Source organism: Cyanistes caeruleus, chromosome 2 (genome assembly GCF_971803275.1).
Source record: "Cyanistes caeruleus chromosome 2, bCyaCae1.hap1.1, whole genome shotgun sequence".
NCBI lineage: Eukaryota > Metazoa > Chordata > Aves > Passeriformes > Paridae > Cyanistes > Cyanistes caeruleus.
The window spans coordinates 50,827,447-50,852,026 of record NC_141702.1 but is presented as its reverse complement, the minus strand read 5'-3'; the positions used below and the strand labels follow the sequence as shown (position 1 = coordinate 50,852,026).

Genomic DNA, 24,580 nt, shown 5'->3' with positions numbered 1-24,580 from the left:
AGCAGGAGCAAAGGCACTCCATCCTGCACTGAAGGGCAGCCATACAGAAAGGCCTGGGCTGGAAATCCCAGCTTTTTGGTGGCTTTAATCAAATGGAACAGCACTGGGAGGAGAGGCGAGAGCGGGGATGGGGCGGTACCGAGCCATTCAAATGAAAATTGACCTTTTTGTTTTGCTTTGATTCACCTCTAATCTTACATGCTTTTTCCTAAATTCTGAAAAGGTACAGAAATGAGGCCAAGATACAGATTTAAAAAAAAAAACACCAAAAAACAACCCTCTCAAAATGTATGCCTAGAAAAATGGAATAGTTAAAATATTTATAATAAGGACTAATCAAGCCACTAAGCCAAAAAAGGCTTCATTTTAAAAACAAGGTGAATTTCTAAATCTGATTTTTCTAAGTTATTCCAATGTATTTATTTAAGTTTAAGCAGTAGAACTTCAGGTTCTAGGTTTTACAAAAATCTATAGAACAAGCAACTTTTAAAATCATTAAGGTGCGAAATTTTAATAGACTTTTTTGGTTGTCAGAATCATGAGGCAGGTATCACTCCAAGTGGATGTGCAAAATTGATTAGCTGGATACATTTGTTCATCTTTCTTCTATGTTCTGTAGACCACCAACTGCTACTAATAAGACCTTCAGCTTTCTTCATTCTCCCTTTATATAACAAAATTTAACTCTCTACAAAGGCTGGATTGTTAACTAGTCACTTAATTAACACAATGAATATACAGCTGAATGTCCCATTACATCCCTTGAAGATAACTAAGTTACTGTAACAATATTCAATTTCCATGCTAAGATGTGTGAATTATTATAGTTGACTCAAACCAAGGAATTGTATCTCCTTAAATGAGATTACAGGAAGTAGGTTTCCATTTGGAATTACTTTACAACTCCGCGAAGCTAAATGAATTAGTATAATAATATTAGTATCATAATATTTATTTTTTTTTATCTTCAAAACTCACTAGAACAGAACAGACTGAGTCTCTTGAGAAATCTGTTTGAGAAACACACCATCCAATTTATTCTGTTTTACTTTGGAGTGTTACTTCCAGCTACCTGTAACTAATGAGAAACCAGAAGGAGAGAAGAATATAAAAGTGAGTTACTCATTAATAAAAGGAACAGCGTGGACAGCATGTACTCTCTCTTCAAACTGTAAATAATAAAACTACCAATTCAGAACAGAAAAAGCCAGCATTACCTTTTCAGTGATGCTTTTTTCCCAAAAGCATCATGTCTTATGATAAACACCCTCTGTGTTAAAGAGGAGACCTTCCAATCACATCAGTAATAGGCAGTTTCCATTAGAAATTGGCTAAGAATTATTTTTATTCAATTTAATTCCTTCCAATTCTAGCTTTTCCAGCAAACAAATGCAACTTCAAGGGGAAAGAAAACAAATATTCCTCCAACCCTCACACATTCATCTTTTTAAGCTGTTTTAAGCTCTCTGAGGTAAACAGCAAGCACTTTTAGTGACAGGTTCTGAGTAATGATGGGGAAGAGAGGGGAAGTGGTTGAAAGCACCACTGGCTCCTTAATGCCAACTCTTTTATGTTACTCAGGGAACACATGTTCAATCACTGCTTATGAAACAGCTCTGACAACATGGAGAGGAGCTTATTGCTTGATGTTTGCTTAAATTAAACTCTATCTATTGTAGAAGCAATTGCTTATAGTTTACTTTTTGGCATGGTTCTTTAGTATTTTTTTGTTAAACAGAAGCAACTCACAGTCTTAATAATAGATTAGTCAGTGGCTGTTTTCTCTGGAGGGTTTGTTACCAAGAGGTTTCACTTCAATCCAGCTCTTCTGAGAAGAAATTTAGAGAAAATATCAGAAAGGTGGTAACAACAGAATTTATAATACCTGACCTTTCCAAGAAGAAAAACAAGTGAGACACATTAGAAGAATCCCATCCCCACTTAGGGACCTTTCTTTTAAACATCAAAGTCACACCATTGCACATGATGCCTACTTCCAAGAAAGCGGTAGGCTCGGTGTTTCATTTTTGAACACAGAACATATCACATTAAAGCTTTAGCAAAACATGTTTGCAGAAGTCCCTGCATTTTTATTATACTTTATTGTGCCTTGGAGAAAGCTTTTCTTAAGTGAACAATAGCTGCAGCACACTGAATTAGACTTGAAGCCTGAAACAGATCACATGCAGTACATTTAGAAATTGCTTTACAACACTGAATCTAACCATATCTAAGGCAGACTGTATTAGCAAGATATTTTAAGGCAGGGACTGCAAACCACTATGCTGTTGTTAGCATCTATTTGTTATTTCTTATTAAAGGTACGGTCAACTGCCCTTCTTTCAGTCTGTTAAATAAGGTTCCTCTTCCCTGTTATGTTTTTTATGTGTAGATGGTTAACAGAGGCTTCACAGCAACTTTTCAGAGGCACAGGAATGACAGGGTCAAGGGACAACTCAGGCTGGATGGGGCTCAGGATTCCCTGGTCTGGCCCAGCACCAAGGCCAGATGAGGCTGATGACAGCTGTGCTCCCTTGGGGCTGGAACTCCCCAGAGCAGAACTGGCACAGCCACCGTGGCCAGCCCACACCTCTGCTTCCTTGGATTCTTTTCCTTGTGCACATCTGAACCTCTCTGGCTTGGTCCGGCTGATGGCCCCCGGAGAGTCTGTGGCTCTCTGTTTTTGACCACTTCTCTCCCCGTGGTGGCTGCTGTCAGCACCTCCAGAGACATCTTCTTCCTGACTGAGCCAGCCCTTTCCTCAGCCTTTCCTCATGGGGCAACTGCTCCAGCCATGACCATCACACCTTTGATACTCTAGAAAATGGCTCCTTTCCTGGAGGAGAGTGCATCCTGTTTGCAAGGAAACGGGGAAGGTGAACTACACTGACACACTCCACAGCATCATCTGACTCCCTGTGTCCAGGGAACCTCAATCCTGTGTCCCCAAGGCTCTGCTACAGGCAGGGTTACACCTAAATCAGTGTCTTGCCATTACAGGTTGTCTCTGTAGGATAATCCCATCCATCTTCTGGAAGAAGTAGCAACAGAATTGCAGACTTCTGCCCTTCTCTTCGGTTCCAGGGTGGCTTTCCTTTACATTTTCATAGCAGTTTATAAAGCTAGTCCTCAAAATTTCTATTCATACAAACAGCAGAAAAATTTCAGCACTCCCACTGTACTGTGAACTTAAATCAAGATGAAGTACCACGATTGCTTGACACCTTTTTGTCATCTGCCAAAGCAAACAATGCTATTCACAACTGGCTAAGCCCTGAGAAATATATATACTTCAGGCAAATCATCTCCTTCTACTTGGTACTATGGGGGAAGTTCTAGTTCAAACACTATTTTCAGAACTGCTTGTCCACTCAGAGACAGAATATATAGACATCATCTTCCCGTCTTCTGCTTCCTTTAGTTCTCTTACCCAACCAAACCTCATCTAAAACAGATGGAAGAGACATAGCAAGGTCTCCACATATATACTTCCAGGACAAATCTTACCAACACTAATAGAAACTCCCTTAATTAAGGACCATAAAATCCACCTATGTAGATAGAAATTGCTTATGAACACAGCATACCATGTATTGCCCAGGAACTAAAGCTATTTTTGATGAGGCAGAGTAAGGGTACAGAGTCATCTGAATGACAATCTCTTTGTCATCACTCAGTGAAATACCACAGAGCACTTTCATCAGTTAATATGAAATATTTAAGAGCTGCCAATGCCTCTGCATCTGTCTGAGCAAGACCAAGGTACCTTGTAATGAAGAAGATACAAAATAGCAATGGGTCAGGCGCTCAGTTAAAGGATACAAATGACACAAGGTTCCAAAGTAGGCAAAACAAAACTTAAAAGGGATGTTGAGCCCGAGCAAAGAGCAGTACTTTATACAGACAGAAAACCGAACTGTGTGGTGCTAAATGCAGCACATCTTCCAAGGGCATTTCAACAACCCTTGAAAAGTTGCATTACTAATCACAGTTCCAGGTTGCTCAGGAGCCTATGGACAAACTTCTGGATTTCCAATAGAATATTATTGTGAAGGCTGCAATGTTGAATTGGTTGAAAAGGTAACTGAAAAAGGGTAAAATAAAAGGCTACCCATTTGTCCATGGGAGCTGGAAAACAGTATAAATTATTCTCTCTGTTCTGCTTCAGCAGGTGTTCAGAACTGCAGGCATAAACATCACTATGTACTGGAAACTCAGTTCACCTTCCACTGCTGGGTGGAATATGTGGACAGGATGGGGAAAGACAACAGAGATAGCTTTGCTATTTTTATGTGTGTAGTAAATACTGTTTAATCTGCAGATCAAAAGAACAAGAAACAAAAAGAAAAAAGCAAGTGCTCCTGATCTGCAACTGTTTTCCTGGGATATTCCTAGGGACACAGAAAATGGAAGATTTTAAATTCAGAGCTGCATCCTTGCAGCACAGCCCAGCACAGAAACTTCCACTACCTCTGGGTTCAGCATGGAAAGATGTGTGCCACATACCAAAGCAAAGACATGCAGAAAACTTCTGCTGCATATATTCAGTGCTTTTTGTGCTCTGGGAAGCCAGCTGAAATCCTCCTGTCAAAATGCTTCAGCCTGGGTGCACCTGGCCAGAGCTGCACACCCAAAGGCTGCTCAAGGTCTGTCTCCCCTCGTACAGTGCAAACCTGACCCTGGTAAAATCATCACCTCCCTTTGCTGACAGTATGTTTTTTGGTTGTAGTCAGATGAGCTGCCTCAGCCACAGCTAAACCATGTGAAGGACTGTTCCCAGCCCACCCCAGCCCACCCCCTGGTCTCTGGGCAGAGGCCACACTCCCTCTCTGCAGGATGTCACCGCCCTTCTCTGCCCTGCCAAGGTCAGGGCACAAGTTTGCACATCCTACCTAATCTTTCACCACAGCACAAGTTAAACACTTCCACTGGCAGGGTTTTAAGAGCCATCCCTCGGATGCGTTTGAACTGAAGCAGACTGGGTAGCACCTACGTACGATGCTACATCCCACATTTCTGGGAGCGATGCAACCAGTGGTGAGAAACTGCTGTGGGAGTTGTCTCTGACAATTCCCAGCTGGGAGGCACACAGCCCAGAGTGCGGGGTGGCAGCTACCTGGAGCACAGGGAGAGCCCTGTGGGGCTGCCAGGAGGCCAGGTCCCTGCAGCAGGGGAGAAAGTTTGGCTCCACCCGAGGGCAAGAGGATGAAGCAGGGAAAGACATTATGTGTATGTGCTTGTTCCCAGAAAAAAAAAATCACTGTGCACCTCATCCTTCCTCTTGTTGATATCAAACAAGAGAATAAAGTCATATTTAATTGCCATACAAGCATGGTGGTGCTGTGTCTTTAGTGGGGAATGAAAACTTCAATGGATATAAACGATAAAAGATGTAGAGGGGAGCTTTGTGCAATGTAAATGCAGAAAAATATTTTCAAAGAAATCAACATTATTCAGTGAGCACTTTACTAAATTAATTTCACTTTTATATGTATATTCATGCCCAGAGAGCAAGGCCAGCTGACACAATTTCTACAGCAGGAACAAAGCCAGCAAATTAATACATGATTAAATCTTTCTAAAGAAAAGAAAAAAAAAACAAAACCAAAACAAAACAACCAAACCCAACCAACATCAAAAAAACCTACCCACAGTAATTTTATAGGGAGATAATGAAAGAGAAAAGATGGACAAGTTTTGTGATGCTATTAATACTGGCAAGACAAGGAAGGAGAAAATAAGCAATTACCTGTACACACAGCTCTTCAGTTTTGTAACAGAGCAAATAATCAGAACCAAACCCACCAAAAAAGTCAATAAAAGCACATGTATTCATAAAGGTCTTGCTAGATAAACTCACAACACCTTTTCATATTTCTCCTCCATTATCCTTCTCGTGATATGGGGAGAGTGTTACAGCATCCTGCTGTTCAGAGAAAGCAGAAGAGGATGTTCGGATGTAGCCTTAACCAGAAGAAACAGCAGTGGCAGTAGGAAGCAAATTACACTCTAATCAAAAACTTGTAAGCAATTGAGAGAAACTGATTGTGGAAGAGCCTAGGTTTTATTGTGACCACAGTAATCGAGTGTTTGCACTGAGTCAAGACAACAAAGAAAATTACTGCACCATTGGCTATCAACCCTGTATCAAGAAGTATTAAATTATGGACAAGGAAAGCAACACATCAGCTTATGAAGTCGAGGAATGACAGTGTCTGTATTCATAACTCATTATCAGAAACATCTGAGACCTATTTAGCTTATTTTGAGAGGACTATGGAGAAGAAAAGGCACGATCAAAACTTCCACAACTGTGCACTCCCATGGAGCAAAGAAATTGAAAAAATATAATCACTAAGCCTTGAGCAGCAGAAGTTATAAAGCTCAGCATCCTATGGAGCATCCACACATATTTTCTGATGTCTATTACTTTGAATGTTTACTACAGCTCTTTCTTCAGTGGGGGCATCAATCGCATCTCCCTCATCTCCCTGGTCACCAGAAGTCTTGAGGTTTGCAAGATTTCATCACTTTGAAATCTCTGCTCTTCTGTTTATATTGGCAGAAATTAATCCCTAAGGGTAAAAAAAATTACACCAAGGCAATGAGGGGAGCTGTCAGTCAGAAAGCATTATTATTGTTTCAGCTTCATCTCCTTAGAAAACCAGGCTGAAATTAATATAGTCAGGACAGAAGGGAAGAAATAACAAACATAAATCTAAAATGGGAAAAACTTTTAAAACCTGAATTTTTAAGTCAAGTACAGAAGACATTATTTCACGTGAGGAGAGCCAGATTTGGGAGCTTTTCACAAACAGATCACCATTTCTGACTTTCTAGGATTTCTGCTAAGCCATACTCTTAGGCTGCAATGGAAATCTGGATGATCCCCTTGTAAAAACGCAAATGCCAGAATCTTAATCCATTCTAACACAGATGTTTGACTGTCTAAATACTTCTAGCAGACAAGATCACTTGGATTTACTTTTGTAATTCTCCCCTTTCAGTGCTGGGGGTTATCCTGTAGGTCTGAGTGGCCAGTCTGGATGCTACAGGATGCAAAAAATCAATCCAAAATCCTGAACTGTTCCACTGCTCACAAAACTATTTGAGAAAGTTAGGTGCACCCTAGGGAGATGCTGCAGTGCATGGAGGCTCTTTGGACATCAAGAAGTCCCCACTTCTGGTGGTGATGAACACACCAATTTCCCTCACTTTGCCCACAAAGCCAGTCAAGAGGAAGACAAGCCCAGAGAACCAAATGTGGTCCTGAGGCATCTTCACCAGGAGGAGAAATCAACCAAGGACAGCAAAAAATCCAGCAGGAATTCAGGGAACATATCATCGTGAGCTGATGGAGATAACTATACAAATGATTCCTCAGAGATTTTCCATCTCAGGTTTTAGAAACTGAAGGAAGCAGTTACATTCTGAAAGGGTCATTAAAAACCTTCATTAGTACACTAACAAAAAATATTATTTGTTAACAGGACAGTCAGTGAACAGACACAAGGGAACAATTTTGTACTTTCAGACAGATTAACAACATGACCGAGTTAACAAGTGACTGAGTTTCTATCTCTCTGCATTTCATGATTTGCATCGTGAAAATATTTTTTAAATTTGTCATGATTTTGAAATTCATGTATATTTTTATAGCATACTGATATGTTATGGTGTTTTGTCTTAATTTGTAACTGTCATAACACATCTAATTAAAAAAACCAACAAAAAAACAACAAACAAACCAAACCAAACCAAAAGAAAAAAAGCTGGTCTCTGTTTCAACAGGTATATTACAAACCCAAGGTACGGAACTAAACCTAAACCTTCACTCTAATAGTACACTAAAGTATGTGCTTTTAGAAGTTATGTGGGTATTTATAGCTAAAATAAATACTTACTCATATATGTAAGTATTTGCTATCAACCACAATGTAGTATTTCAAAACCATCATGGCATAAACACTCAAGTTCAAAACTTCAAAGAGAAACAAAAGTTGAAACAAAAAATGTCAGTAACTCAGACCACTCTCATTCCCATGACTTTTATAGTCAGAAAAGGTAAACAAAGTGTCACTGTCTTTCCTTCAGCTGTTTTTAAGGTCTCTGTTTTGATCCAATTTTTCATCAAGAAATGTGTTTTTTTTCCCTACATACAGAAGGTGATGAAGTTATAGTGTGTAAGTCAATATGCCCTGTATATTTCCACATTAACCAATCTTAACCACAATGCCCCCAAAGCTATTGCTTCAGGAATTTTTAATACTTTTACTTTTCACTGCTAAAAACACTTGCCTGCTCTGCAGAGTCCACAAATAACTTCAGCAAATGCTGAGAAGAATCATATATGACTGGATTAAGAAACAATTCTCTTACTGCCAACATTCTGTGGCAATTAGAAAGAAAAAAAGTTCCTGCCTTGCATGTGATCTAAGTACAAGTTTGCAAGGACATTCCTTGCAAACACAGCTGAAAGTCAGTAATGTATTTCAACTAGTTTTCTAGGAATACATTTTGCATTAACAAATGACATGTTAATTGTTCATTATCTTTCTGAGCAATTTAAATTATGGACTTTATGCACAACGGTTATGTTTCAAAAATGTGTTGTAATGTATCTAAGCAGTAAATTACTCTCTAGCATTCGTGTTGTCACCACTGATTAATTTGACCGGGTAATCATACTTTCAGGAAGGAGACGTGCTTAAAACTCGCACCTGGCACACTTCTGATTGCTTTTCTGCCGGAGAAAAAGTAATTTCAGTTTCCTCCCCGATGAGAGACAGCCTGTGTACGAATGGCACCGATTAGCGGCTTCCACTAAAGGTTAATAATACCTGGCACTAAGACACATTTAACCTGGTCACTGCGGAAGCAGCCAGGGCAGGGAGGCGCAGGCAGATCAGCCGTGACCTATCCCGGAGAGCGTCTGGGACACGGTGGTCGGGCACGGGACATCGCATCCCCAGGACCACGCTCCCCAGCAGCTTCACCGCTCCTCGCCCTCTGCTCCAAACTTCTCCCCGCTCCCCTCGATGCCCGAAGCGCTGCCCGGGGCCGGAGCGGCTGGGGCCGGCAGGGACGCACACGGTACCCGGGCACTCCGCCTCGCCGGGAACGCTCCGGTTTGCGGGCGCAGGGGGGGAGCACGGCCCCGCCGCTCCTGCGGGATGTTCCTGCGGGATGTTCCCTGAGGGATGTTCCTGCGGGATGTTCCCTGCGGGATGTTCCTGCGGGATGTTCCCTGCGGGCAGCCGGCCCGGGCGGCCGACCCAGCTCCGCCCGCGACTCTCGTCTCCCGCCCGGCCCCGGCTTCCCCCGCCCGCCGCCGCCGCCCTCACCCGGCGCCGGAGGTGCCTGCCCTCGGATCGCGCTGCGCCGGGAGCCGCGGCCGTGCCCCGGGGCGCCGGGATGCCGCGGGATGTTGTGCCGGGATGCCGTGCCGGGATGCCGTGCCGGGAGGCGGCGGGATGCCGTGCCGGGATGCCGTGCCGGGAGGCGGCGGGATGCCGTGCCGGGATGCCGTGCCGGGGGGCGGCGGGATGCCGTGCCCGCCCCCGGCGCGCCCGTCCCCGCAGCCCGTCCCGGCGCGGAGCAGCGCGGGGGGGCCGGGCCCCAGGGGCTGCCGGGCCTGGAGGTGGCGGGCGTGGGGCACCATTCCCCAAAACAGCGAGCGCCGGCGGGCCCGGGCTGCCGCTGCCGGGGAGAGGGGACGTGGCTGGGACGCTCCCTCCCTGCAGCAAGCGCGGAGGGACGCACCTGCCCAGGGTCCCTGTCCCCCGTGGCCCTCACAGAGCTGTCCCTCTGCAAACTGATGTCGGGGGGAAAGAGCAGGTCCCGGTGCCCTAAAAACAATAGGAATAACAGCTCTTACCTGGAGCCTTGCTGACTTCACTCTTTTCTTTCCCCTTTTTTTTTTGGCTGCAGTCCCTCGAACTGCACAGCAAAATGACACAGGACATCCTCCCACTCCTGCCCGACGCAAGCAGCGAGCGTGTGACAAAAAGTTGGCGCCTGGATGTAGCCATATGTGACCCTTTTTGGCTCCGAGCCTTGTTACGTCGCACAGGGAGAGGCCGCGGTGCAGCTGCACGCCTCTTTCAAGGCTGCTGGACTCTGGGACATGCCTTCGTGCAGGAGTTTGGAAAAATACAACCTTGCCCTGAAACCAGCAGTCTTTGCCATTTGCCGCTTAAAATGGTGCCCTGTGAGGAATGATGAGAGTTCTCTATCTTGAAGACTTTGTTTCGGTGGAAATACAAAATTAACATCTTCAGGCATATTCTACCACATTATACCAATCTGGCATTGAAAGCTTTTCAAAAGATCTAGACATTTTGAGCATAGCACAGGTTTGTTAATTGGTTTTTGTTTTTTAATTGTACCAAAAGGACTCTAGACTATCTATTTTGAAATCACTTTAACCCATTTTGAAAACCACACTACAATCTATATATCTATATCTATATCTATATCTATATCTATATCTATATCTATATCTATATCTATATCTATATCTATATCTATATCTATATCTATATCTGAGACTTCATCCAGCCGTTTTCCTAGATCCAGTCAGAGACAACTGAAAAGAGAATCTGCACAGAGGTTTTCCATTTATACTCAGAAACTTTCCATTTATATTCTGGGAACCAGACAAACGCAGACAAAAGTGGGTACCTTACCTGTGTTCTTCAGTGCTTATTTACAAGCCATGGCAAGCTTTTTATCATATTTATTTATGATAAGAAATAAAAACAGAGGATTAGAATTCTATTCCATTTTGAAAATGAGGTTGGCTTTCATGAACCTAAAATCCCTTGGTTTTACTTCTTACATATTTCTGGCATGACCTAGAATACTTAGGATCTATTTTTAACATTATTTAAGCCATGTTGTTAAAGTAATCCTATTTACAATTGGAACTTTAAACACCAAGTAACTCAGGTGATGGCTTAGAATTGGTTGATTATGTTGCATTTTTATTAGATCTTTCCAAATGTCCTCTTAAAGTATAAGAGCTGTAGTTTGGAGTCCTGCCAATACTCCCTCTAAAATATTTTTCTTAGAATATAATTTGATGTATCTCCTTTAGTGATTAGACTCTTTGCCAGTTATTTAATTATTTGGGTAGATGGTTTGATTTCTCAAAAAAACCCTCTTATGAGTACTATTTTTAGCTTAATGACAAAAATAACTGGTAGATGTCTTTCCTTTTCTGGGTTATAAGGAAGATTTATTCAGAAGAATGATCCTGCAGTTATTCTCTCACAAAACTAGTATTTGTACCATAGATTTACATTCAGCAGCTCCTTTTCCCAGTGGAAACGGGGAAAAGTGTGTTCTGGTCACCCTCAGGGCTTTGTTTGTGTGAGAACACATGAGCTAAGGAGAATACACTGCTATTAGTGCCAAGGTTCTGTCCTGCACTTAGCTTGGTGCATGAAGGCCTTGACATCCTTCTAGCCCACCTATATGTGGTCTGAGAGATGATCCAACCTGTGGACTCCTTCAGGCTGAGGCAGTGGTAGGAGTTCTGAGGCAGCAGGAGATGCTCCTCAGCTTTCCTGATGCAGCTGACATATGCTGTGTGCAGGTGGGATTTCATGTGTGGGGTTTGGAGTGGAGCACTTCAGACACCTGCTCTGAATCAGAACCAGCATGAACGCCTGGAGGAACCACTGATGCTGAGTGAGATGATTACTCCATGACAACGAGTTCTTCAGGGATGTGCGTGTTCCCAGTGTGGCACTGAGAGAAAAATCCTTTCTGCAAAGGAGTGAATCAGATACCTCAGTGGTGCTCAGTGGTGGAAAGCTGCTTTGAAGCAGCTGGGATCAATTTAGCTTCTGCTGTGGGCATGCCTTGACAGAAATGTGGAGCTTCCCTACTTAGAGCCACAATTGGCTTTCTCTTTCATTTCTTTATTAAAAGCCGCTATTTCTTTATTTTCTCCTTTCTTGTAGCAAAATCAGTGTCACTTGAAAAAAAGATTTTGTATTTGTAAGTCTTGCTGAGAAACTTTTCAGGTTGTAGCCCTGTGAAGTTTCTATATTTTTAAATATCTGGAGGATTAGGAAAAAATCCTAATGTACTTTAGCAACATTCATGCCAAAACCATCTTTCTTTATATCATATTGTACATATTGTTGGAAGTTTCACATTTCCAAAGATACTTCTAATGAAATCAATTGCTATCACAGGAAAACAAACCAGTGAGGAAAATACTGTAGATGAACTGTTTTTGAATTCGGTTGTGAAATTTATGAAGATTATGGTTTACTGCAGTGCCTAGGAGACAGGGAACAAAGTCAGTGGCCCAGATCCTTGCTAGTCCTGTGGCCATGCTCCATGTTCCACTTGGCATCTCAAATTTTAAAGATAAACAGGACACAAATAAAGTGAAAATTAAACAAAAAAATCAGATTGGTATGACTGTTTTGCTCTCTGCAGCATGCAGTGGCGGTACAGCCAGAAGAAAAAGGGGATTACACCAGGGGAGCAGGGGAGCTGCAGGAGCACCACCCTTCTCTGCTGCATCATGTAGAAAACCACTGGATGGACCATGCAGAAAACTTCCTGCCAGTGGCCCTTCCCTGGGGATTGAGCTTTGATGAGTTGGGTTTTCATAGGAGCTGTGCAGCCAAGGTACTGGATGTAGCAATGTGTCAGAGGCTGAGGCTGCCTTTTAAGCTGGAGGCAGAATCTTGCCACAGTAAAGGCTTCTGAACTCTCTCCCTTCTGCTAGATTGCTGATTTTAGAAACCTGACATTTTGGACTCCTTAAAAGCATCAATTTAAGAGGTGCAGAATAAATGATTACTCCTTGGGGAAAAATAAAACAAACAACAAAACCCAAAGATTCTTAGATAAATAAGATGACAAAGCTAAATAGAACAGATTTTATCTGAATGTAGAAAACATTTTTCCAGAAGCAGAACTTATGTGCCAACAAGGCACTTTACACAGATCCTAAACCTAAATAAATTAGGCTTAAAAATATAAAATAAGAGTTTTTAGAACAACTTGCTACAGGCAAGTATAAAAGTTACTCATAAAACCTTAGACCACAAGAACTAGGAATCTGCAGAGCTGAGGGATTACCAAGGAGTAAGAGGATCACAAAAAAGGCCATGAAAGAGGTGATAATGCAACTTCTTTGCAGTTTCTCTACCAAAGAGCTTGGAGAAATTCATATCCATCCACTTTCTTTACAAAAATCAGATCTGCGGAGTTATCCCATATTGAATGGTTGGAAGGAGGGGAAAAAACCTCATATAAGGAAAATAAATAATAAAATCAGCTTGCCTGAGTCCTATTCACCTGGAAGTATCTTGTGAGGTCAGGTATTGAACAACTGTCCCACTAAGTTGGAGGTAAATCTGCCATTCAAATACTTTTTAAACTTAACCAAATAGGTACTAGGTGAAGGGCTCCAGAGGCTATTTGTATTTGAGACAATCCCCTTAAAAATAACCTCAAAACAGTATCACTTGGCATATGAATAACTCAAAACGAATACAATTCTGGCATATATCAGCAATGGTGTGGCCAGCAGCACCAGGGCAGTGATTGTCCTGCTGTACTCGGCAGTGGTGAGGCCACACCTCAAATTCTGTGTTCAGTTTTGGGGCTCTCACTACAAGAAGGACATCGAGGTGCTGAAGCGAGTCCAGAGAAGGGCAATGGAGCTGGTAAAGAGCAGGAACACGAATCCTGTGAAGAGCAGCCGAGGGATCTGGAGTTGTTTAGTCCAGAGAAAAGGAGGCTCTAGAGGGACACCTTATCACTCTCTACAACTACCTGAAAGGAGGGTGTAGCCAGGTGGAGTCTGATCTGTTCTCCCAGGTTACAAGCAGTAGGAGGAGAGGAAATAGTCTCAAGCTGCACCAGGGAGATATAGATTGGATATCAGGAAAACTTCCTTCACCAATAGGGTTGTTCAGCATTGGAACAAGCTGCCCAGGGAAGTGCCTGTGTCCCCATTCCTTGGAGGTATTTAAAGGATGTACAGATGTGGTGCTTAGGGATATGGTTTAGTGGTGCACTTGGCAGGGCTGGGTTAATGGCTGACTCCATGATCTCAAATGTCTTTTCCAGCCTAAATGATTCTGTGCTCCTATATTGTGTGATTCTACTGCATAATTCTTATGAGGAAGCTGTGCCTCTTCCCATCTCCTGGAGGCTTCATCAAGCACCTTCATATGTAAATGGTCCACTTTATGTAGACTTTTAAATTTCATTTATGCTTCTGTCTAGGTGTCTTTCTGGTAAGAGCTTTGAAGACCTTTATAAGGAGTCTCAACTACCTTGAGATTAAAAGGATCAATAACTACCTAAAGGCCCATCACAGGATATTAAAGAAAGTCATCCAGATTCAACTTCTGTCTCACAAAACAAGAAAAGAGTCACTGAATAAAATCCTTAGCCAGTGTGTTTGAAAAAAATAAAAAGAAGTACTTGTTCTACGCTGCACATTATTAAATGACATTTTGCCCACATGATCAGAGAATGAAGTAGAAACAATAATCATAGAAGGGTAAAAAAAAGTGCAAATTATGGGACAAATATTTATCAGGTGCAATTAAACACAAAAATTGAGATTCCCAGTTCTTTATATATATGAGGCCTCTAATGAATGACCCAAAACAACAAGGCTTATAATAGGGTACAGAAATAGAAAAGCAAGTGCATCATCTGTGTCTCAGCTTCTTGCAGCTTTAATACCTGTGGTCTTTTCTTGAGGAAAGCTCAGACCCTGGAGACGTTCAGAAATCTTCTCAGAGAGCATGTTAGCTGGGAAAGGTGTTCACTAGGAATACTAGTTTTTTTAATTTACTTATTTACCAATATTTCCATTAAAATAGCTGCTGCATGGAGCCCTCCCTAGTTTGCATAGCACAATTACTCTAAATGAGAGCATCTTGTTACCATCATACCCTCACACTGATCAGAAGCAGGGCAGAGCCTCCTACATGCTGGCCTCCAACAACTAGTCTCAGAATTAGCACAAAGCAAGAGTGAACTCCACAGAAGTTGAAAGCAACTGTGAAGCAAAAATCAAGCTTCTGATTCATGAGATTTATTACATGCATGCATCCAAATACATGGAAACTTCCACGTGCAGACATCCTGTCGGCTATGATACAGCGTCAAGCATCACGTCTTGCTGTGACCTCAAACAGAACTGACAGCTCTAAATGCACTTTGAGTTGAAGCACTCTAAGGAGAAGGGAGGAGATTACATTGCCCAGAGGATCTGCAGCTGAAATGTGTGTTTGTATCAGTGACAAAGCCAGGGTTTGAACAGAGATGCTGCTTTTTCAGCCCGGAGTTGGCCCTGACAGGTTGCATGTGAGATGTGCCTTGCAGATATCCAGTTCCTGCCTCCTGCCCCTCCTCATGTCCAGGCTCACACTTGAATTCATAAAAGCCTTGGAGGATTTAAATAGCCTGGTTACAAAATTGTATTGAAACATAGATACTGATGCAAATTGTACAGCTTGTTGGCACTGCATGAATCACGCCAGGCCTAGAAAGAGTCTACATTAATTTCAAGTGTGCTGTATTTCCATTTCCAAACTGTTCTCTTTTCATATTCATATTGTGTGTTGCCTTCATTTAGATTTTTTTTCCTTTTTTTTTTTTTTTTTTTTTTTGGGTTTTTTTTTTGTTTTCTTTTGCATCTGTTAATGCTTTTGCCAAGTCTCTGTATACACAGCTAATTTCCAAAGCTCCCCTCATCCTGTTCTGTGTTTGGTCTCCAATTCTTCCAAAGAAATATTTACAATGGCAATCAGAAATTGAGATATAGAAAGAAGCATCTCTTGAACTAGTTGTTACAAACAAATCCCAATTATAAACAAAACCAAAAGAATAAGGAAAGGTTTTTTTCCACTATAAAATTAGTTTTTTGCATACCAGATATACGCACGGTGGATTGGTGTCCTACCATTTTGGTCATCCTCACTTCTTTTGCTTGAAAAGCTTGTTACTTTGAAGGCTATTTCTGGTTTCCAAGGGAAAGCAAGCTGCTCCCAAGTCACTGCTGTGGGGAGCACAGGATCACGGGCAGGCTCACCAACAGCACACACACCATGCCATTGACAGCAGTCTGCTCTTCAAAGGATGGAGAGGAAGGAAGCCCAGTGTGGCTGGTGACACTGCCACTGAGCAGGCAGTGATGGCTGGTGTGATGCATGACTGTGTTCAGGAGATGCCCTTGAGAGTGGCTGTAAAACACCTGCCATTAGGAATCTGCCTTTACAAAGTCAGACATAACTTTGGTGAATCCAGTGCCTGTGGGGATTAATGGGCAAGACGTGCAGCTCCATGTGCTGCAGCAGCTGGCATGAAGTCACGACACTGTTGTTCGAGGTTCGCTTCCAAAAATTACAGGAGCACTTGTAACAAATACAGTTGTTCATAAATCCCTGGAATAGCCTGCTGGGTGAAAAGTTCATTAAAAGTCACATTCAATTAACAAATGACTGTCACAGCCAGATGTGTATATCCTGAGGTACGGTTTAATATATGTCAGACACAGACAAAATGACAGGCTAAATGATGATTAATGCTTAGCTGACAATTTCACAAAGCATCACACTAAGTAAAGGAATGCCTCAGAAATCAACAGCCTAATTTACATAGTGTGAGCTAACTTGGGTGGAAATATGAAATAAGGAAAAATAGATGATGTACAGAAAAAAAAAAAAGGAGAAATGCAATGTGCTTGCAGTCATTCCCCAGTCTATATTTCTGTTTCACCCAGCTGGGGAAGAAACATTTCCTTTTCAGGTCAATAATTAGACAAAGATTTTGTTTGAAGTAATGAAGTAATGAAAACAACAGAGCTGTAAGTGCATTTCCCAAAAGACAAAAAAGGCAAGGTAGGGTATCAAATGTGACTGACTAGGCTTTCTGAAGAGAAACAGGATCACATGGAGGCTCAGAAGACCCAAAGTGGAGGTGTTCAGAAGCCTTTCTAGAGCTTTGTTAAACATCCTGCAGGCCTAACACACATTATTGCAATGTTACAACAGAAAGACAGGCAGCTGAGACTGTGCTTTCATTATAGGAATGTGCTGGCAACAACACTGAGCTAAGGATTTCTTCTGCATACTTCACAGATCGTCACTTTTAGCCCCATGAAACAGTGCATCATCTCCCACCAATTGCTGTGGGCTCATGCTGTATCCAGGAGCAGCAAATGGAGCATGGGGTGGGCCACAGGCACTAGTGAATATTTCCAGAGGGTCATCATGAAAGCATGGTCTCCACCAAGCTCTGCCATGAACATCAGCAAGTGCTTAATTGTGTGGGTCAAGACCTGGGCTGACTTGGCAGAGCTGTGTGTCACCAGACATGGTGCGTTCAGACACGGTCATTTGCTGGGGTGATGTTTAGTTTATGATTGGCATTTAAAGGGAAGTCACTCACTCCTTTTGCCACACAGCTACAAGTTCCTGGTGCAGCTGAAGTCCTAGTGAAGTGTAGGAAGGTTTCCAGGCCATTACCTGTCTCCTAATAGTTGAGTTTTGCAGCGTGATGCACAGAAAAGGTACAATGCAGGCAATGGAAAATTGTCTGCTTGCTTTATAGCAGTGAGAAAAACAATGAAAATTGCTCTTGTTTTGTGAAATGGTTTCTTAACAGTCTCTGGTGTTGATGGTTTTGTCTTGTCTACTCAGTGACCCCTGAAGATCTGGTGACAGAAATTAGCAAGGTAGTTCAGCTGGAAGATTCACACAGTTCCTGATCTCCAGGGTATTGAATTCTGGACCAAATTCACCAAATGTTCTTTATTCATTTATCTTTATATTAATTTATTCCTCATTCTATTGGAAAGGTACAAGGAAGTTAGAAGACATTTACTTGAGTGGCAAGGCAAGGTGTTTGTTTACAACTAAGGTCAATTCAGCCTCTCAGAGCTGCTAATACTGGTTGCTGCAGTAATGTCAGAAATGGTATGAATTCCTGGGCTGAATGTTTACAGTTTTTCTGAGCTATCTGTCCTCTGCACACCATAGCAGTTAGACAAAAAGATCATATGGGATGGGGATAGGAACCAGTCCCAGGTAGAAATGTTGGGAAATTGTCCTACCAGGAGCAGTCTTGTCAGATGTCCAGAATAAGCTGTAATTACTGGGAAAAAGTGCTAAAAAGGCAGTAAACTGAGGAAAAAAAAGTAAGATAAAGAAAAATAGGTGAATATGAAGAATAATCTCTAGTTCTCACAGTCTACAAGGGCCAGGTTCACAACATACTTCTTGATCATTTGTTTATGTCATGGATATATGGGCTGCAGTGACTTCTTTGAGGTCTTATGCTATTTATATGCTAGTATTTACTTGATACTTCTGTAAGATTTTTACAATATTATTGTCTCAATTTCTACTCTTCATTTTTAAATTTTTTTTAAGTAAAGCAAATAATAACTTCTCTTTCAGCTATAAATTCCAAGCTCTGGGAATTGGCTTAGGAGAACTGCACTTTTCAGATGACAGTCTCAGCTAAACGTGTGGTGTGTTAAAGTTCCCAGCCTACCATGGTCGTCTCAAAAAAGCCAGGTTGTTCCTCAGACTTTTTTTAAGTAGAGAGCACTCCTTAGTAAGCAGTGTGTAAAGGAGCTGGAGGATTTTAAAGGAGATAAACCAGACTCTCAATGGCTGCAACAGCTGGAAGAGCAAACAAGCATGGAGATGCATGAGTGACAAATGAAATACAAATCAGTAGACAGAAAAAAGAGCATTGGGGAGAATTATCTGCATGTCATCATGAGGTGATTGGAGAACTGATATTACAGGCATTCAAGCACATCATTAACTATTAATTTGGTGTTAGTTATCATTTAAATTTAGTATCTGAGTAATCTGGACTAAAAAGTTCCACTATGTAAGACACGAAATGCAAGTAATTTGGACTAAAAGAAATCAGACAATAGAGTGGACTTGAATCTGAGTTTCCATTTCAGATAGGGATCATTATGTCAGGAATGATGTAAACAGTAATAAGCTTGCATTGTGTCTTCCTGGGAGGTACTGATTTCATGGCTGGCTGAGAGAAGCCTCCAGGGAGAGAGCACGTGGATACTGAAAAGCAGAAAAAATCAATTCTCAAGAGGGGTCAAAGGATTTTTTGTCTTAAAAAAAAAAAAGAAAAAAGTCAAGAGAAGATGTTTCATGAAAGAACCTCTCAGAATAATCAGTATGAATCAGGTCTTTGGAGTGCATCAAGTTAGCTTTACAAAACAGACTGTTTCTATGTATTCACCATTCAGCAACCTTCAGTGATTCAGTGAATTAATTTCTTTCAGGAAGTTTCTCAGAAGTGCCTCACCAACATTAGTGGAGAATTAATCTTTATAATTCAGCTGTCAAGCAGTGTGACTGATCACCTATAGTCTAATTCTTGCTCCCTCATTAAATGCTCTGTGTTTCAAAAAGACATTTTCCACTAAAAAAAAAAAAAAAATCATCACCTAGTCACAAAATTAATCTCAAATTTAAGCAGCCTTGAAGATCAAAGTTCTTAAATTTGTGTTTATTAGTCTCAGGAACTGAACATGTCTAGGGCATAGACAATGGATTTGAAGACACAGGCTGACCCTCTTAAATAACCTTGTATGAGATTATCCAGGCTTTTGTAAGATGGGAGTATTAATAAATCAGAAAATATTTAAGATCTTTAGCAGAATGATGGATTTGAAAGTCCAAAATATCATACCAGGTAATGGGACCATAGGGAAAGAGATTAGGGATGAAAATACCTGAGATTGGGTCAGTTCTGACGAAGGCAGTTTGAGCAAGAATCTATCTGACAGAAAAACCATCACTGAAGGGCTGGGGAGAGAGATGAAGTTTTAGAAAGCAGAACTGAAATATGTCTCCCTAGTGGTAATTAAAATGTGAACTGTCAACCAAAACTACCAAAAAAGTTGCAAGAAGAAATCATATTCAAATAAAAGTTGGATGTGATCAGATGGTGCCAACTAGAAATTTTGTCCTTATCCCGAGCCACTGAACAGGCCTATCCTCAATTTATTCATATATTATTAGGCTGTCAGATCAGCACCTCTGAATGGTGGTGAGAACAGCTGTAATGATTCACACAAAAGTTTGAAGACTACAGAAATGGTGCATGCTGTCTTTCTGTAATTCAGAATTAAGTTCCTTCCTGCCACAATAGTTTAGCAACCGTAAAGGGCTTGTTTACTGTGGAATGCAAATTTTTCAAGTCACCACTATGTAGGAGACACACAGCCTGAGGGTTTTTTCCACTTTCATTGCCCCTGAAAGACATGTTTCCTCTAATTGTCCACTAGAAATTACTATTTCCTCTTCAGATTTATAGACATACCATGGAACAGTTTACAATGTGCAGAAATAGCTGGTCTTCTACATTAAGAAATCAAATTATTTGAGGGGCTGTGACTGAAAAGTTAATTTGCTATATTGTTTAGAGTTTATGCAATGTTTACTCACTTGAATATGCTTTTAAATTTAATAGAGATGCTACTATAATTATGTCTTCACATAGAGGACAGACAATGTGGTTCTTGCTACATGGAAAGTACTAAATATTGACATATATTTTTTCTGTTTTCATTTCATGCAAGAGAACAGAGAATTTCCTCTGCTAGGCTACAGATGTGAAATACAGACATGGGTCCCAATCAGAAAACCTGACATTTCTTTTTTTTTTTTTTTTTCAGTTTGTGTGTGTTTGGTTTTGGGTTCTTTTGAGTTTAGTTAATTTAGAGCAATACAACTTGATCATGAGAGATGATCATAATAATGTCTGGAATCAGAATGTGAAAATAATGAAAGGAAAAAATGCTTTTCATTGAAACACCGAAACACAGTGAAAAAAATAACATTTTCCAAACTTTAGTTTTAACTAGCACCTATTAAAGTACAGCCCCACATCCAAAGCAAAAGTATGACAACATCTTATTCCAAAAAACCTAAAGGCTGATGGCAAGATATATTCCCATAGGATTTTCCTCCATTTTAAGGAGCTTCTAAGGATGTTTACATGTGAATGAACCTCTTAATTATTTTGCTCTTAAACATTAACTGGATAACCAGGTAATGTGGCAGATATCAGATACAAAAAGTAAAATATATGGTACCAAACATAAACAGTTTGAAGGTGAAACTACCTTCAACTTGGTTGTTCCAATGCATTTTTGTTGTAGATATTCTCCTTCAAATTCATTATATTCTTGTTTCATCTAGGTTTTCTTTATCTCCTAGATCACACAGTGCAAACTGAGGAGGCATTGCTGCCTTAAGACTCCCTTCCACAAAATCCCCATGAGATGGTCACAGATGTGCCAGCGTAGGAGTACAATGGATCTATAGTTTGCTCCCTTTTTTCATTCCCTGGAGCATAAAAATTTTTGGGCCTGATCTTTTTCCTTTCCTGCAGTCATTTTTAAAAACCCCACTTTTTCTGCTAATGGCATATCAAGTCTTTATGTGAGAATGACAGAGTGATCCACACAATGGTGCCAGCCTCCCCAGCTTGACTGTGTGTTGCGCTTTCTTTAGGAAATGTGCATAAAGACTCGTATGAACATGAGTTCCAGCATTTATATTGTTGTGTATGAAAATACCTGCTACTAAATGGAATGCTAGGAATGTTACCTGGGGTTCAGGACAGCATCTGTCACTAGCAAAAGCTGATAAGGATAAAAACTAACACTGATAATAACACTATAAATCCAATTTATAGGCATGGTATAATGGAAAATAGACTCATCCCATTCCCATCCCTGGAAGTGTTCAAGGCTAGGTTAGACCAAGCTCTGAGCCATCTGATCTAATGAAAGGTATATCTGTCCATGGCAGGGAGGTTGGAACAAGAGGATATTTAAGTCTCTTCCAATTCAAACCATTCCATGATTCACTCCAACTGATCATGCTCTTGTAGGAAGCTCTCCACTTTCATTCTGCATCATCTGTGCTGGGATATACAGGCAGGAGGGAGATTATCTGCCTCCTGAAACATGTCTCCAGTCCTGAGACTTGAGGTCCTGTCACCAAGAGCCCAAAGCCCTCTCCCTCAAGTCTTCATCTTTAAATCAATAAGAAAAATATCATTGGGTTAACCACCATCTGCTCACTGACCACCTAGGGTAGGGGAGCTTGGGGAACCAGATGTTTATTTCAGGCACATCATTTAAGAAAGCACTGGGAAAGCTTTAGAGTTGCCTTCTATTTGGTATATTGCAGAAGATAGATGAGGGCATCCCTGGGCCTGTAATTTACCCAAGATGATGGACATTGGATAATGGCCTTTAATCCAGCACCACCTGGACCAGTATACATGGACTTTTCTCTTTCACAATCCTCACTGTCCTAAAACTGTACCTGACCTCCTTCACACCTGTTATATCATCTGCCTCACTTGACACACTGCTGTCACAGATTTTACCACTCCAGAAAGAAGAAAAATTCTATTTTATTCTTTTTCTTGGAGCATTGAAATGGAAGCCTGTCTCTGTTCTTGAGTAGCTTGGAGCTGGCATTTCTTACTTCGATTTCAAGCAGGTAGGCAAGAACATTTTTATCCTCAAGCTCTGGTTCACTGCTCAGAGATGGCAGAAAATCCGATTGCCTTTTTTATTAGACCTTGCATGCCTACCTGAAATAGGTTTGCTGCAAGGATATAGGCAATTTCTGTCTTGGCTGAAGCCCTACAGACAAAATAGGAGTTAATCTAGCTCAGCATTTGGAAGGTTCATGTCAGGGTAGGTGTGAAAGCAGTATGGCTGGTTGTGGTAAGACAAAAGAGAGTGCAAAGAGGAACTGGCAGAAAATCTCTATTAAATAAGAAAAGAAAATTACTGGGAGTCCTGTGTTTCTCATAACAAACTTCCACATGCAGTGTACTGAACCAGATATATACAATAAAACCTTGCTGTGCTTGGGTGATCACATAGGCACAGAGAGGAAATTAGTGCTGAGCATATTCCAAAGCAGTCACAGAAATACCAATGCTTCTGAATGCTTCCTCTAGCCCGTGGCTTTTCCATCACTGCTACATAGTGACTGCTCCAATACCACTACTCCAGAGCAGAACACCATAAATTATCAAATTCAGACTTAGCAGTGAATAAACACTGTTACAGAAACCAACCTGTCAAGCCAGAGAAGAAAAATGGCAGAAGTATGTTTTTGTTGTCTAGAGTGTGGTTTTGGTTTGGTTTTTTTTTTTTTATGGTATTAAATCAGTTTAACTTTGTTTCTGCAAAATAAGTAAGTTGTCCATCATCATAACTAAGCAACTGTTGAAAGAGAATTTTGGCTCTAAACATTCTCTCAAGGTTTTTTTTTTGGTTTTGTTTTTGTTTCTTTGTTTTTAAATAGGGACTCCAAATTAGGCATGATTGGCCAGAGTGGTCTGCTAGCAGGAGGTCTGGAGAACCAGACAGTTAAGCTGAAGTTAACAGGACTGCAGAGGAATTTTTAACATATTAATTTAGGCATTCATCACTGAAAACACTGACTCTTCTTCTCCCTGTTTAAAAACTGGTTCCATATGAAGTCAAAGTACTCTGAAAATAAACTCTGATTTACTTCCTTGTATGCCTTGATCAGGATATCCATGCTGTGTTTTACTATTAGGCTATATTTGCACACAGGCAATTTGTTCCACTCCAAAAAATAGCAGCAAACTGTTATAGCTTGCCAAGAGATCATACCGACAGCTTAACAGATTGAGAGAGCAATTTGCCCATTTAGTATACAGACATAAATCTTTACACCTAACAGCTTTGTTTAAGGGCCAGGACTGCTCACTCCTACACCTGAACCTGCCACCAACACATGTATGGTTGTGCTGGGAAAAAGCAGCAGTGAGGGAGAACACTTGGATTTACAAATAGTGACTTAAATCATGCTGCTCTCTCTTAAGTGAGTTTATACACATGCAGAGGTCATAGTGTAATCCAAACCTTTTATATTCAGTTCTCTGGTGCTTGTGGCTGTGTGAGCCATACATGTACAAATTCCAGCTTTGCATTCTCCACGAAAGTGCTGCTCTTTGGTTGAAGGAATATGGTCAACTTGTGCCCCTAGTGGTCTCCCAGGATTCTGCAGAGGAGGGACCTTGGTACAACTTAGCAAACTACAGGTACCATGTTCCTTTCTCCAAAATCTTCTAGAAACAAGAGCAATGACAGATGTCAGCACTGCCCCCACAGATAGTCTCAGAGGGCTGGGGTACCTTTCCTACAAAGACAGGCTGAGAGAGCTGGAGTTGTTCAGCCTGGAGAAGGATCCAGGGAGACCTAATAAGGTCTTTCAGTACTTAAAGGGAGCTTATAAAAAGAAGGGAGAGGGATTTTTCATGTGGGCAGATAGTGACAGGACAAAGGGAAATGGTTTTAAATGGAAACACAGCAGTTTTAAGTTAGATGTTAGGGAGAAGTTCTTTACTCAGAAGGGGTGAAGCACCTGAACAGGTTTTCCAGAGAAGCCATGGATGGCCCATCCCTGAAGTGCTCATGTCCAGTTTGGATGGTGCTTTGAGCAACTTGTCTAGAGGACGGTGTCCCTGCCTGTGGCAG

General features: G+C 41.3%; 1 protein-coding gene across 2 annotated transcripts in view; it reads right to left on the bottom strand.

Annotated features, from left to right (window-relative positions):
* The window catches only part of PKIB (cAMP-dependent protein kinase inhibitor beta), a 74,373-nt gene that overhangs the window by 44,274 nt on the left and 5,519 nt on the right, over positions 1–24,580 (bottom strand). Inside the window, exon 6 of one of the 2 annotated variants that reach the window (XM_086876915.1) lies at positions 9,878–10,208. The gene's annotated coding sequence lies outside the window, so the exon portion shown is untranslated. Of the gene's footprint in view, positions 1–9,344; positions 9,489–9,877; positions 10,209–24,580 lie in introns of those variants that run through there. The other variant, XM_086876916.1, reaches the window with a different exon arrangement.